This window comes from Gymnoscopelus microlampas, assembly GCF_963454915.1.
Source record: "Gymnoscopelus microlampas genome assembly, chromosome: 10".
Lineage (NCBI taxonomy): Eukaryota > Metazoa > Chordata > Actinopteri > Myctophiformes > Myctophidae > Gymnoscopelus > Gymnoscopelus microlampas.
The window spans coordinates 47,852,409-47,866,679 of NC_139947.1; the positions used below are offsets into that span (position 1 = coordinate 47,852,409).

Here is a 14,271-nt window from a genome sequence, read left to right on the forward strand (position 1 = left end):
CCATTTGAGTTTTTGGGAGAACTCGCGCATGCAGCCCCAGTCCTGCCAGATCAAAAGCATCTCCAAGCGCCTCATAAAGACATATACAGTAACAGAACTACAGATTTGACATATCTTTTTGAACCTGTATACCGCTGTTAGCTCTGCCATTTTAGTTCTAAGATTACAACCTGCGCACTGTGATCTCTTCCATCCACATGAGAAGTGAATTTGTTCAAAGTAATTCCAACATTCTTTGTAATCAGCCTCCCTCCATCATAACCACTCCCCAGCACCACTTATTTGCATAATTGCAAGCAATCCTAAAACGATTATTGTCATCGGTTTGTATAGTTGTAATTGTGTATTGCCTCTGGACAGCACCTGAGAGAGAGAGTAGAGAGAGTAGAGAGTAGAGAGTAGAGAGTAGAGAGAGAGAGAGAGACAGAGAGAGAGAGAGCAAGCACTACTCGCAAGCACTACTCGCAACTTCGCAAGCACTTTGCAAAAACACTTATTTTCTTTTACAGTCTATTAATCCATTAAGACCGGGAACGCATCTGTGTAATTTTTAAGATTTCTTTTCTGGCTATTCAAAAATAGCAGATATACAAGCTCATAGCGCGGTATATCTGCTATTTTTGAAAAAATAAATCATGAAAATGTGTGCAAATCTTTGAATATATAGGGAGGGGGGTTCCGCAGACAAATACAGATGTGCCATTTCAAAACTTCACATGTCCTGCCATCGCCAAGACAGTACATTTTCAGGGGATTCCCAGGGCAATAAGAGGGACAAAGAAGGGCATTTAAAATCCTGAATTATTTTGATGATCACTGCTTTTATGATGCTAATTAATTTGAGCAACTGGTCAAATCACCTTTCGCCTCATAATGAGTCTGACACCTTCTTCAACACACATTATTTTGTTCTCATGTATATGGGTGTCTGTTGAAGGGAAAAACGGGGGTGTGTAGTGACAACTTCTTTTCAGGGGCAAAACAGTGCAATTTTAAGGGCAGAACAGGGAGGAAAAAATGCCTTTTCAAGGCACCTCCAGGGAAAGAACAGTAACGTGTGAAGTTTTGAAGTGGCACATCTGTACATATCATTGTGGGGGTCCTTGATATGAAAAAAGGTTGAGAACCACTGATATTATAGCAACATAAGTAAAAAAAAAAAGAAAAAACTGTTAAGATTTAGAAGACATTATTTTCGCTTTAAAAAAAAATATATATTCAACGATTTGCACACATTTTCACGATTTTTCAAAAATAGCAGATATACAAGCTCATAGCGCGGCACCGAGTGCCAAAAAAATGCGTTCCCGGTCTTAATGGGTTAAGGCACTCATTTCTGGCGAAAAGAACATGACGATTGATAAGATGACAGCCGTTCTTTTATTCATAAACAGTATAGCTCCAGTCGGGGGAGTTTTGTGCCGATACGATTTGAGTTTTTCGGAAGAACTGGCGCACGCATGCAGCCTCCAGTCCCGTCAGATCAAAAGCTCTCCAGGCGCTTCGTAAACGCTCCAGCCACAAATAGTACACAGTACAGAACTAGGATTTGACATCTTTTTTAACTTGTATCCCGCGGTGAAAGCGCTGCCGTTTTAGTTTTCGACTCGTGTTTTCCCTTAACTTGTCTTCCATCGTGTTTCCCCGCTCCCTGTCAAAAACCATATCCTCACACATTCCTCCCTCGGCATCACAACCCAAGTTAAAATATTTTTGCCTGGAGTCTCCCCCCTGGTTCAATCTGCTCAACGCTCCATGTCGTCTCTGTCGGGGGGAAACCTCATATGTCCAAAGTTGCTATATATTATATAGCCAATCTACAAGCTCACAATGCGTCGCGATGCGACACATTGTGAGCTGTGAGATTCAAAAGATTTTTAAACATTTGAAAACTTGTGAAACGGGACATTCTGCAGAATGAGAACTTTCTACTTTTGGTACTTTAAGTACATTTTGATAACAGTACTTTTGTACTTTTACTCAAGTCAATTTCAAATTTTTACATCGCAGCATTGATACTTTTACTTAAGTAAAAACATCTAGTACTTTTTCCACCACTGGAAGGTTTCGGCCCAAAAGCAACCACATGCACTGTAAGCACGGCCTGCATCGGTTTATGAAGACATGGGCATCTCGGAGAAAAAAAAACGGCCAAAACTCCCATCAAGTCAAATAGTTAGCGGGATAGACAGCATGGATTAGCAGCTGCAATTTCATGGGCCAAATCCCTTGGGCTGCTAAGGAGAACTGGAGGAGGAAAATGGACCTTGCCAAACATCGCCAGTCAGCGCTAATGTAACGTGGCAGCCTCGTCTGTATTTGAAGAAGTTCATGTGAGTGCATGGACTGTCTTACAAGGCCCTTAAGTGGTTTTTAGACATGTTCTGATGTGCAACATTAATGAGTCTGACTTGTCCTTTGATGATGGTCAAGTGACTCAGGTTGTACAATCATACTTTGGGAGACTTGAGAAACAAAATGCTAAAATTAAGTTATTCTGTATCATTTTGCAGACCTTGAAAAAGGTCGTTCATGCTTTCATTTCGGCACGCGTACCAAAAGTACCAAAAGTAAAAGTACTAAAATGTTTGAAAATAACAGATCTACAAGCTCACAACGTGTTGTGGTGCGACACGTTGTGAGCTTGTAGATCTGCTATTTTCAAATAGCCTAAGTATAAAAGTGGTAAAGTGGTTAATGTATATGTTTTATAATGTAATAATTTATAGTTAAGTAACTAGTAACTAAAGTTTTCAAATAATTGTACTGGAGTAAAAGTTATTTGCCTCTGAGACATATGTAGTGGAGTAAAAGTACCTTATTTTAGTTTTTACCAAAATCGTACAGTACTTGAGTAAATGTATTTAGTTACTTTACACCTCTCAGCGTAGATTACTGCAACTTGTATTTTGGGCACAATAAAAAGGTCTTTTCAATATTTTGGACGCCGATGGCCAAGTGCTATTGGGCAGCGTACAGCGAGTCCAGGGTTCGATTCCTGAGCCTGGCAGACCCTTGCTGCATGTTACTCCCTGTCTCTCTCTCTCCCTGTTTCCCTTCCATCTTCACCGTGAACGATCGATAAAGGCAGAAAAGCCTTTGTAGCTTCTAGTGTGAACGCATCATAACTCTCTCCCACACGACAGGCAGACCTGGATGGAGTGTATTTCAATAGTAATTTGATGGCATCATTAACCACTTCAACCCTATAGCCTTCCCTTTTCTGGGGGCGAAAATAACAGATCTACAGTACTTGCTAAAGTCACCAATAGCAATAGAAATTAATTAAACCAATTATTTGCTTATTGTTTTTTCTAAAGTTTCATCCCACGATTTTGTAACCCATATTTTTCACCCAGTGCCAATTGCCTATGTAATCCTGGGCGCTACTCTCCCTCTGCCAGCCTAGGGAGAGCCCAGAACTGAGCTCATGCTTCCTTCAATGCATGAGGAGTCCACTGCTTATCACCTGACAGGGGGGAGTTTCACCGGTTCCAACCAGTTCCTTTCCCCTCCATCAGGCGCCCCGGCTGACCAGGGGGAGGCAGTATAGAAACCAGGATTACAGCATTTTGTTTGTGAGGGTACCTACCCGCTAGGGGACACGGGGAGAACATGCAAACTCCACACAGAGAGGCCCTTTCACCAACCCCATGCACCTAGGGTATGGGCACTGATGACGCGGAGGAGAGGACACGCCCACAGAGTCCCTGGCGGGAGTCGAACCCAGGACCTTCTAGCTGAGAGGCGACAGCGCTACCGGCTGGGCCACCATGCCCCCAGTTTTAACAACTTAACCCAATTTTGGGAAAGTAACAACTTCATGGCGTTCCTGTTTTGGGCATGTCATTAGGTGACAATATATATATATTTTTTAATCCAAACGATTTCTACGTATAAAACATTCTGTGAAAATAGCACCATACAAGATTCCGACATGAAACGTTGTTAGCTTGTAGATCGTCGTTTTTGGGTTATTCTTTGTACAATGAAGCATGTAGGGCTCAACCACATGAACCCTAGCGTCCCTATTCCGGCCATGTCATAACGGCTGAACATTTTGCGAAAATGGGCAAACATTTGCCGAAAATAGTGTTGAAAGTTGAGAGCTTGTGGATCTGCTATCTTCAGCAAAAACATTTGATATAAAAGGGGGGGAAAGAAGGTGGTCTGGTATAGACCCCTGGGGGACTCTGGTCAACTAAGTCAGTAGTTCTCAACCTGTGGGTCGGGATGATTTTGGGGGCGGTCCCCAGATTACCTTTTTTTATACCTAAAAAAAAAGAAAAAAAGAAGAAAAAATGCAATGCCTCAACTCCAACAAGTCCAAGTGCTTGTCAGGGTGGGGGGTCCCCAGTTCAAATTATCCTGGGGGTCCCCAGTTCAAATACGATTGTTTTGGGGGTCCCCAGTTCAAATATGATTATTTTGGGGGTCCCCTGCAGTTCAAATATGACTGTTTTGGGGGTCACGGCCTGAAAAATGTTGAGAAGCACTGAACTAAGTTACATAGATCTGTTTAAGTGGTTAGACCTATTCAGCGGTGTTGCTGAGCAGACTGGAAGTCCTGCAGGTGCAGAGAAGATGTCGGTTTGCTCTGTGATCTTTGTGTCACCATTTCCGCATGGCTTCACCTCAGCATGTGCACGGATGTGTGTGAGAGAGAGAGAGAGAGAGAGAGAGAGAGAGAGAGAGAGAGAGAGAGAGAGAGAGAGAGAGAGGAGGAGAGAGGGGGGGGGGGGGGGTAGTCACAGGTGTGGGAAATAAGGCCAGCTTAAATAGCACCAAGTTAACCAACTAAGACCGGAAACGCGTCTGTGTCATTTTTTTTTACTTTTCTTTGGCTATTCAAAAATAGCAGATCTACAAGCACTCTGTGCTGTTTTTTTTAATCGTGAAAAGTTGTGCAAATCTTTAAGTATATATGTTTTTTAAAGACAACATTTGTAACTCAAATCTTTGCTCTGGGGGGGTCCCTGGAACAACCTATTTTTACAAATGTTCGCTTTAAAAAATATAGATATTCAAAGATTTGCACACATTTTCACGATTTAAAAAAAAATAGCAGATCTACAAGCTCATAGTGCGGCACTCGGTGCCGCGCTATGAGCTTGTAGATCTGCTATTTTTGAATAGCCCAAAAGAAATCTAAAAATGACAGACACGCGTTCCTTCCTGGCCTTGATGGGTTAAAGGGCTCTCAGTCGATACGGTCACAGCGTGGGCTACGACAACATAAGGTCATGCTATCTGCTATCTGGATTTTGACGATCGGCATCGACAGGCCCGCCGTGGTGTCCCATCATCAGAGGTTTTCCACAGATCGTTCAATAATTCATGACCTCGAATGGAAAGATAATTAAAATCTGTCTGGGGCGGAACTCAACTCAGGATCACACACACACATAATCTTACACACAGACACGCATGCACGCACACGCACGCACGCAGACGCGCACGCAGACGTGCACGCACACAACTGATATCACACGGATATGGAAAAATTGCCCCCTCATCGACCTGATGCGTTAACGAAATGATAGTACAAGATATTGAAATTACCGTACACGATATTACAAGATGGGATTTATGTTTATCCGCAGCAATATAACATGGTGCGAATTAGTTATCATTAAAAGGTGCAGTAAGTAAGTGATTTTCTTTTGTTAAAAAACATGTGTTAAATGGCATCCCTATTCTGGGGCAAAGATTCAACAAGGCAGTCCCGTTAAATATGGCTTCCTCATGCACTTGATCACTGCTTCTAAATGCTGTTAACCTAGGGTGACCATATTCTGAATTTCCAAAAAGAGGACACTTCACGCACATGCATGACCCGAGTGCGCGCAAATTTGGTTCATTCGGTTAATTCGGTAAAAAGAACCCATGAAGTGTAGATGTGTGGCAAAAAGGAAATGTCGCAGCCGAGGGGCGCGCAGAACGGTGGATGCATATCTATATCAGAAAGAGGTTCACATTTAACTATAGCCATACTCATTAAATTCTGAACCGATTCTTAAAATCAAAAATTCTCTATTAGCTGTGAAGGGTCATCTTTCATGTGTATCAGTCATGATTGTTTCGCCATCAAACAATATCAAGCAAAAAGGAAACATCAGCGGGTCCTTCTTCTCTCCATCGCGCTGCTCGCGCACCTCTCCGAATGGAAATGGAAGAACCGTCGTCCTAAAACACCCTAGCCCCGGGTCTAATCCGGCGGCCTCCGCCCGCGGAAAAAATGGGGCGTGTTTTAGGACGAGCGTTCCTTTTTACAAAAAAAGAAAAGCGCTATAGAAAGTGGATGTATTATTAATCATCCTCTTCCAAGGACGTGTTTGATGTGTTTTTTTCTCAATAATATTCTATGATTTTTCAAAGGTTGGTGAAAACACTCGGAAATTGCTGGCAAGGGCAGCATAGACAATGTTTTTTTTCTGGCAGTTAATGAGTTAAGTCGTAAAAAAAGATTTCGCCCGATGTATCACTAGGCAGATCGTCTGGCTATGCTAGACTATACAGTACCGCAGTCACTTTGCTTGTCTGAAGCATGCAGGCAGCACGCTAGACGACAACACCAATGTCATTATATATCTGTGTATTTTTAATGCAATGCTGCATGTTTCATCAAACTTTCATTACGGCGTTAACATATTCCACGCTAATAATACACAAACGCAAATGACATTGTCTTAGCCCAGCCAGCACAAACGCACGACCACGGTGATCATATTTATGCAACGTGCGCTCTTATGTGGAGGTATAATAAACACACATAGAGTTATGAAGTAGAGAGGAAGGCACCGGAGCAACTCTGATTAACTTACTACATTTGTTTTTATTAATCCGTTAAGACCGGGAACGCATCTGTGTGTCATTTTAAGATTTCTTTGGCTATTCAAACAAATAGCAGATCTACAAGCTCATAGCGCGGCACTTATGAGCTTGTAGATCTGCAATTTTTTTTGAAAAGTCGTGAAAATGTGTGCAAATCTTTGAATATAATATATCATTTTTTAAAGCAAACATTTTTAACTCAATTCTTTGTTTCTGGGGGGTCCCTGGAACAAAATATTTTCAGATGGGGGGTCCGCGGCCAAATACATATCATTCTGGGTGATCCTTGACAAGAAAAAAGTTTGAGAACCACTGATATTATAGCAACATAATGTTTTTTCAAAAAACTGTTAGGATTTAGAAGACATTTGTAGAATGCCCAGAAGCAAAGATTTCAGTTAAAAATCTTTGCTTTAAAAAAATATGTATTCAAAGATTTGCACACATTTTCACGATTTTTCAAAATAGCAGATCTACAAGCTCATAGCTGTGAACTTGTAGATCTGCACATTTTTTTGATAGCCAAAGAAATCTTTAAAATGACACGGGTGCGTTCCCGGTCTTAATGGGTTAAGGTGTAAAATAGACTGGAATGAGTCCCATTCCAGTGTACTTGGCACCTTAATAAAAAGGCAGATAACTTGCCAGTAAGTTAAATCCGAGTTGCTTCGGTGCCCTCCTCTCTACCTTGGCTGCCATCGTCCTGCTGTCTGTTACACATCGGACCTGCTGCCAAACTTCACCCGGGTTGATGCGCGTGCTCACACCGCACGGTGGAACTCCCTTTCTTCTCCACACATAGAGTTATATTTGAAACCACAGCCTGCTACAGTTTGACACGTAGAGCAGAAAGATCGAGGACACAAATCCAAGAAGACAGCTTCATTCTGTCGTCGACGACCGCGACAGGAACCCTCGTGGTATAACGCCCGCCATGCATGTGTCACATCACGGTTTACAGGTGACACACCGCCGAGGGCCATGATGATGGGTGACATCCATGTCGTGTCGCTTGAAGCGTCCGCCTTTGCCTGCTTGCGTGGAGTATGGCCTGAATTTCACCTCGGGGCTCCGGCAGTATTTTGTACAATCCGGCGACAATGCTCCTATAGCCTATACTACAGGGGTCTTCAACAGGGGGTCCGGGACCCCTAGGGGCTCCTCAAAGTTACTACAGGGGGTCCGCCAAATCTTTGTCCGATATGATTTTTTTTTTTACCTTAACCACTTGAACCCTAACATCCCTTTTTTGAGGAGAACTTTAGCCAAAAATAGCAGATATACAAGCTCACAGTGCGCCACTCTGTGCCGCACTGCGAGCTTGTAGATCTGCTACTTTTTGAAAAATCACGAAAATGTGTGCAAATCTTTGAATATATACAATTTTTGAATGTTTAACTCAAATCTTTGCTTCTGGGGGTCCCTGGAACAACATATTTTTCAGATGGGGGTCCGTGGCCAAATACATATAAATGTATTTAAACAAGTAAGACGCACGAACGCGGGAAGCGAACGCACCTTGAAAATAACAATAAGAAGAATAGAAAGGAATGAGCTACTGTAGAGAAGTGGGTGGTACAGTTAAATTAGTGTTCAGACTGGCGTAGCCACTGAGGTGAGCAGAGAGCTGAGGAGAGGTTTCAGCACCATGGATAGAGCCATTGAGGTGAGCAGAGGTTTCAGCACCATGGATAGAGCCTCTGAGCTGAGGAGAGGTTTCAGCACCATGGATAGAGCCACTGAGCTGAGGAGAGGTTTCAGCACCATGGATAGAGCCACTGAGCTGAGGAGAGGTTTCAGCACCATGGATAGAGCCACTGAGCTGAGGAGAGGTTTCAGCACCATGGATAGAGCCACTGAGGTGAGGAGAGGTTTCAGCACCATGGATAGAGCCACTGAGGTGAGGAGAGGTTTCAGCACCATGGATAGAGCCACTGAGCTGAGGAGAGGTTTCAGCACCATGGATAGAGCCACTGAGGTGAGGAGAGGTTTCAGCACCATGGATAGAGCCACTGAGGTGAGGAGAGGTTTCAGCACCATGGATAGAGCCACTGAGGTGAGGCAGTGCACACAGGCAGTGCACAGACACACACACACACAACCCGAGCACGGTTTCATAGTAAGCTCCACTTGCGCGGAGGCGCGCCGTTCGCAATAAATATTCGTTGACCAGAAAAGGTTTGAGAACCACTGACATTTAGCAACAAACGTTTTTCAGAAAACAGTTAGGATCTAGAACACATTTGTAGAATTGGTCTCAGGTCTTAATCATCCCACATCATTGTGAAGCACAGTAATAACATCAAATAAAAATTGAAAAAATCTGAAAGTTTCAAAAACAGCAGATCTACGAGCTCACAACGCGCCGTGATGTGACGCACTGTGAGCTTCTAAATCAGCTATTTTCGGTATTCATCAAACTAGCAGTACATAGAGTAGGGCTTAAGTAGTTAACATGTTAACAAAACACACATGTCGAGAGTGAGTGTGTGTGTGGGTGGGTGGGTGTGTGCATGCACCCACACATGCACAGTATATCTTTTGGAAGATGTACAGTAGAGAAGGGAGACTCCAAGGGAAAAAAAACTAAATGGGAACCACTTCTTTACAATACTCAGCTTAAGCAGCCTCAAACTTAATCTGGATTCCAGTGAGAAACGTTCTCTCTTATCACTAGTGATGGCTGGTGAGCATGCATTCTTCCTTATCTATTCAGGCCAACGGTGAAGGCTCCACAAAGGCCATTCCGTCAGGGATCTGTGCTCTGCTTCGGTACTGTAATATTTTGGAATACATTTTGATGCCAATACTTTTCAGTGGCAAATATTGTACTTTTACTCCACTACAATTATTTGAAAACTTGAGTTACTATGCAGATATAAATTATTACATTATAAAACATACATTAACACTGCGAGCACATTTAGCCCTGTTTTATATGTAGGCTGAAAATAGCCGATCTATTTTGTAGATCTGCTATTTTGTAGATCTGCTATTTTGTAGATCAGCTATTTTCAAACATTTCAGTACTTTCACTTTTGGTACTTTCAGTATATTTTGATGCCAATACTTTTGCACTTTTACTCAAGTAACATTTTGAACACGGGCCTTTTACTTGTAAGGGCGCGCTCCCACCGCACTTTTATTTGACCTCTGGGGCGGAATCTGCCAATGCTTTGTCAATGCAAATGCGTGGATTCTTGGAAAAAATTACCAGGAATCCACGCATTTACATTGACAAAGCATTGGCAGATTCTGCCCCAGAGGTAAAATAAAAGTGCGGTGGGAGTGCGCCCTAACAGAGTATTTCTAAATCGCAGTATCGATACTTTTACTTAATTAGAAAATGAGAGTTTTTTTCCCTTAGTACAACAGCTACGTACAACATCAGAGTAATACTTCTCCCACCCCTGGGTAGGGGGTATAAGCTACAGTAGCACACTGCGCGCTAAGTGGAAAGGCAAGAGTCAGCGTTCAGAAAGAGTTAAGTGCATAAGGAGCAGGGATAAACACATTACCGGGGCTCGCTAGCCGCTGCGAGGTAACATAATGAACTCCTAATCGCTGCTGAGGGTGTAATTCATCTACCAAATCAGCAGCAAATTGAGATGAGGAAAATCGCTTTCTGATCCATCTCGCGGCGCGGCGGCGCGGGCCTGGCTGGAAGGAAGGAAGGAAGGAAGGGGGGCCGCTGCTATCGAGCGGCTGTGCGCGGCTCTCAAAAGGTTATCCCATTAAGACCTGAGGCCATTCTTTAAAGGACAACTTTGTTTTTTTACAACCAAGGTTTATGTTTTAGATTGTAATTAAAGTAAATAAAAGATGAGTGTTATTTTTTTTTTCCACTGCTTTCTATAGTTTTAGCAATTTTTGCGATCTTTTTTTACAGTGGGCGGGGGCATTCTGTCCGGTGGCTAAATATGTCTTTTTTTATACAATAACCCTGCGTTTTCTTTATTATAATTTACAGTAGCTCTTCTAGCTCCCAATAACTCACATCTGGCCATCAAAGACCACAGGATCTTTTTTATTGTGTAAAAAAGGCATATTTAGCCACCGGACAGAATGCCCCCCGCCCACTGTAAAAAAAATAAGGAAATTGCTAAAACTATAGAAAGCAGTAAATAAAAAAAAAAGGAAACCTCATCTTTTATTTACTTTAATTGCAAGCTAAAATATAAACCTTGGTTGTAAAAAAAACAAAGTTGTCCTTTAAAAAAATGAAATCCTAACAGTTTGAAAAAAAAAATATATATATATATATATATATATATTTTCAAGATTTTTTAAAAATAGCAGATCTACAAGCTCGTAGCGCGGCACTCGGTGCCGCGCTATGAGCTTGTATATCTGCTATTTTTGAATAGCCCAAATAAATCTAAAAATGACACAGATGCGTTCCAGGTCTTAGTGGGTTATAGGAGTATAGCGCTCTCCTTGTCGGCATCGATATTCCGTCAGTGGAAAACTTCCCCCTCAGCTCCATCATCATCATCATGTAGGCTGTGCACCAGGTCTGCTGAACATCACACGTGAGCGCCGAGCGCTGGCTGCCTCGTGGGTACCGAGTACAGATTAAAAAAAATAAAATGCATCTGTATTCTGGCCGGTTGCCGCTCTGCCCGATAACCCATTAAAACCGGCCAACGCGTTTGTGTACATTTTTTAAGATTTCTTTGGCTATTAAAAAACTAGCAGATGTACAAGCTTGTAGATCTGCTTTTTTTTTTTTTAACAAATCCTGAAAATGTGTGCATATCTTTTAATATATATATTTATACACTTTTAACTCAAATCTTTGCTTCTGGGGGGTCCCTGGAACAAAATATCTTGAGATGGGGGTCCACGGCCAAATACATGTAATTTTGGGTGGTCCTCGACATGAAAAAGTTTGAGAACCACTGATATATATAGCAACATATGTTTTTTTCCCTTTTTTAACTGTTAGGATTTAGAAGACATTTGTAGAATCCCCAGAAGCAAAGATTTTAGTAAAAATGTTTGCTTTAAAAAATATATACATTCAAAGACCTGCACACAATTTCACGATTTTTCAAAAACAAAATATCAGATCTACAAGCTCGTAGCGCGACACTCGGTGCCGCGCCACAAGCTTGTATATCTGCTATTTTTGAATAGCCCAAAGTATAAAATAATGGTTAAAGTGGTTACACAGATGCGTTTCCAGGTGTTAATGGGATAAGCAGAGACGAGCTGCACCTGGGTCAATGGCGCCGTATTCTCAATCAGCTCCTGTAGGAGTCTCATAACATCGTGCACTGCAGAGTGCATGTTGGTCAAGAAAGGGAAATGTCTCTCGGTCAATGTTCTATTTATCTGCCCACCACCCACGCGCCCGCACGCACGCACACACACACACGCACGCACGCACGCACGCACGCACGCACGCACGCACGCACGCACGCACGCACGCACGCACGCACGCACGCACGCACGCACACTCCAACTGCTCACTCTCTTCTGTGTTATCCTAGCCTCCTTATTATGTAGGGAAACATTTGATCAAAACAAATGCCAATCTGTAAGCTCACACACAGCTCAAAAGATGATACCCCTACCCGGGGTAGAACAAAACATGACATCGTTTTTTCATATCGTTAGGATGTCCCCTTCATGAAATGGATTGTCACAAGTTTTGCTTTTATTGCAAAGGTCATGAAATTGACCCATGAAGTGACTTACCACATGGGCAAAAAAAACACCTACCCGGAAAGAGGGATTTACAAGTAAATCATTCAGTCATTTTCTACCTGCTGGTTGTTTTTACATCATACTTGCACAGATGGTCTACAGATAGTGTCCCTACATCCCAAAACAATCAGAATGCCAATATTTGGTTCTATTGTGAATCAGCAGACTTTTATATAAGGCCTAACATAGGCGGAAATAGCAAAAAGTTGACTTTTCTGAACAATATTCACTTGTAATTTTGGTCCTACTCTTTATCAGGGGTAGAACTAAAGGTGACATTGTTTTTTCATATCATTAAGATGTCCTCTTCATGAAACGGATGGTCAAAATGTTTCCTTTTATTGCAAAACTCATGAAATTCATCCATGAAATGACTCACCTCTACAAAAAAAAAAAAAAGACGTCTACCCTGAAAGAAGGAGTTCCAAGTCAATCCTTTCTCCTTTTCTTCCTGCTGGTTGTTTTTACATCATACTTATACAGATGGTCTATAGGTAGTGTCCCTACACCTTAAAGCAACCAGAATGCCAATATTTGGTTCTATTTTGAATCAGCAGCCTTTTATATAAGGCCTTATCATAGGCGGAAATAGCAAACAGTGAACTTTTCTGAGAAGTAAATCACATGTAATACTGGTCCTACTCTTCTATCACCACTGCCTAGTATAGAGTGTATAAGTGATCAATTTAACTCTGTCAAGACTGTCACAAACGGAACGCTTACGGGTCCATTTGGTTCCATTTGTACTTTGTAGAGTGTTCTCACACCCGGGGGAGGACGTGAGAACTTAAGATAATGACACAAAGAGAGGCTTTGTATCCCCATCCTCTTCCTCGTGCAATCCTGGGGCATTTTTGGAAACGTCCATTGTTCAGTCTCAGTCTCAGTCTCAGTCTCTCTCTCTCTCTCTCTCTCTCTCTCTCTCTCTCTCTCTCTCTCTCTCTCTCTCTCTCTCTCTCTCTCTCTCTCTCTCTCTCTCTCTCTCTCTCTCTCTCTCTCTCTCTCTCTCTCTCTCTCTCTCTCTCTCTCTCTCTCTCTCTCTCTCTCTCTCTCTCTCTCTCTGCAAAAAGCCCTTTACTCTGTTGTTCCCGCGTTGCTTCTTATGCACATCTGAGCCAATTTGAAAGGGAAATCGTTTCAAAAGGAAATGAGCCAATAACTTATATACATCCATAGAGTGTGTGTGTGTGTGTGTGTGTGTGTGTGTGTGTGTGTGTGTGTGTGTGTGTGTGTGTGTGTGTGTGTGTGTGTGTGTGTGTGTGTGTGTGTGTGTGTGTGTGTGTAAGCTTACCTTACAGCTTTATGGGCCACATGTATCCATCTTTTTGTATCAGTCTTTAAGGCATTTGCATTTTATGTTTGCATTTCATGCATGCAGGACGTGTTGTATGTGTGTGTGTGTGTGTTTGGGCAAGATAAAAAATACAAGTAAATAAATAAACAAACAAGCAGCAATAAATAAATGTGTACGGAAGTGGCATACAGGAGAGACAGGAGATGGAGAGATATATGGATGGATTGTGGGAGGGAGACAGAGAGAGAGAGAGAGAGAGAGAGAGAGAGAGAGAGAGAGAGAAAAAGTCAGACAGACAGACAGACAGACAGATAGATAGGCAGACAGGCAGAGAGTGATAGACAGCAGTGGTGGAAGAAGTGGTTATAAGTAAAAGGCCTGTGTTCAAAATATTACTTGAGTAAAAGTACGTACTGGCATCAAAATGTTCT

At 42.3% G+C, this 14,271-nt stretch overlaps 1 protein-coding gene across 1 annotated transcript in view; it reads right to left on the reverse strand.

Annotated features, from left to right (window-relative positions):
* The window catches only part of LOC311054267 (metabotropic glutamate receptor 7-like), a gene marked incomplete at both ends in the record, with an annotated part of 254,803 nt that overhangs the window by 38,469 nt on the left and 202,063 nt on the right, over positions 1-14,271 (reverse strand). The gene's annotated exons all lie outside the window — the stretch shown is intronic.